The sequence below is a fragment of the Amblyomma maculatum genome, unplaced genomic scaffold (assembly GCF_055883805.1).
Source record: "Amblyomma maculatum isolate TAMU_Amacu unplaced genomic scaffold, ASM5588380v1 scaffold_20, whole genome shotgun sequence".
In the NCBI taxonomy this organism is placed as follows: Eukaryota; Metazoa; Arthropoda; class Arachnida; order Ixodida; family Ixodidae; genus Amblyomma; species Amblyomma maculatum.
The window spans coordinates 1076746-1078843 of NW_028146745.1; positions in this window are offsets into that span (position 1 = coordinate 1076746).

Consider the following 2098-nt stretch of genomic DNA (forward strand, 5'->3'; position numbering starts at 1 on the left):
GTTGATTCCCTTCCACATATTATTTACTACTTCGCTACCACTGCTCGCTCCTGCACTTTAAATACATAGAACGGAGGCTTTTCACGCTTAGCCTACAGCGACAACTTTCACCCTAAGTTTTTCCTATCACGCAATTGGATGGAGAGTTTTCCTTCGACCACACACTCCGACTAAGCTGGAGTTACACAGCAAGCGCCACCAACCGGCCGTTATTTATGTCTTTGTCCTGTGTCGCTGCCATCATTGCTTACGAAGACCGGATCTAAGATTAGGTTAATTTCCTCAAGTTGCGCTGCCATTCGTCTTAAACCAGCGCGGCAGGCCTTCAAAGAAGGCGTTCTAAGCAGCGTTGTGTTCTTTATCAGGAAGTTTAGTGATGGGCTGCTGTTTGTCGGGCGGAAGGCTTGTTGGTTGGTCTTGGTCGGGAATAATCGTAGGAAGGTCAGGCATGGGCTTTTATTGGTCGGGGATATAGGGAGCTTCTCCTAGCCCCCCTCCAACTGCGGTGCCGCAGAATATTTCTCGGGCCGCCTTGCAGACAATCACGGCTGTTGGAGTTGGCGCTGTATGGGGCAATATAGATTAAGCACCGCTTATCTGATATTGTCATGACTCAAGCCACGACTCAAGACAGGGTGCCGTGAAGGTAAGACCCGAGAGTCAGGTTTTCTTCTAGCTGCGATGGCAGCGTCCAGCACCAGCGCGCCTCTGGAGCTAACCAACGCTTTGTCATCGTCGGCACCAAGCACGGCAATCGCGCGGCGCCAGGCACGTGGCATTATCCCCCCCCCCCCCCCCTGTGAAAGACAAGCATCGTCCCGATTACAATGTGAGAGAGAAAAAAAAAACAGATGTGAGGTGAACTATACGATAACTCAAGGTCTCACTTTCAGGAAGCACTCAGTCACGGGAAAAGTACGGGTTTAAGTCACCACAAGCACAATTTCAGGCCGCTAACGCCGAACACTGGCGGTTACAGTTCCATCTGGAATAACTTCATAATTACGCTGTTTAAGCGGTGCAGGACTTTATAGGGTCCAAAATACCGGTTGAGTAGTTTCTCGCACAAGCCTTTGTGGCGCACGGCGGTCCACACCCACACTTGGTCCCCTGGTCCGTAGTGGGCCTCCCTGTGCCGAAGGTCGAGTGTCGAGCGTCGGGGGCATGCTGCTCCTTGATGTACAAGTGGGCCAGCTGACGGGCTCGCTCGGCCTATTGTGCGAAATGGGCGGCATCGGATTCGACCCGTTCATCCCCGCACGTGAGCATAGCGTCCAACATCGTGGGGGCCTCCTTGCCATATACGAGGCGGACGGCGTAAACTCCGTGGTTTCCTGCGGCGCCATATTGCAAGCGAAGGTGACATACGGCAGGATCTTGTCCCACATTTTAGGTTCAACGTCGATGTACATTGCGATCATGGCCGACAGTTTTGTTGAATCGTTCGGTTAGGCGATTTGTCTGAGGGTGATACGCTGTGTGCGATGCTCGGTATGGCTGATTATTATGGTGCTCCGCAATAGACGTGCTGTAAACGCCTTAAATCAGTCAGAAATGTTAGTCGACGGTGCACCGTGTCTGAGCACAATGTTTTTCATAAAGAATCGAGCAACCTCGCCGACAGTACCTCGGGTAAGGGCCTTCGTTTCAGCGTAGCGTGTTAGGTAGTCTGTGGCGACTACGATTCACTTGTGTGCGTTCGAGGGTAAAGGAAATGGGCCTAAAAGGTCTAATCCCACTTGCTCAAAGGGTGTGAAGGATGGTTCGATAGATTGTAACATGCCAGACGGCTTGAGCGCGGGTTTTTTTCGCCGCTGGCATTAACGACAAGTCTGTACGTAACGTCGAACGCTCGGAGAAAGATGTGGCCAGTAATAGTTCTGCCGGACTCGGTTTAAGGTGCGTGTAAAGCCAAGATGACCTGATGCTGGTTTGTCGTGGCAGGCCAGGAGAATTTCGTGCCTTAGATCAGCCGGTATGACTAGCAAGTATGTTTTTGCGCTCGACATAGACTTCTTATAAAGCACTCTGTTGCAGAGGAAGAACGATGACAGCCCCGAGTAAGGTATCGGTGCATTGTAGGGTGCCCACCTTCGAG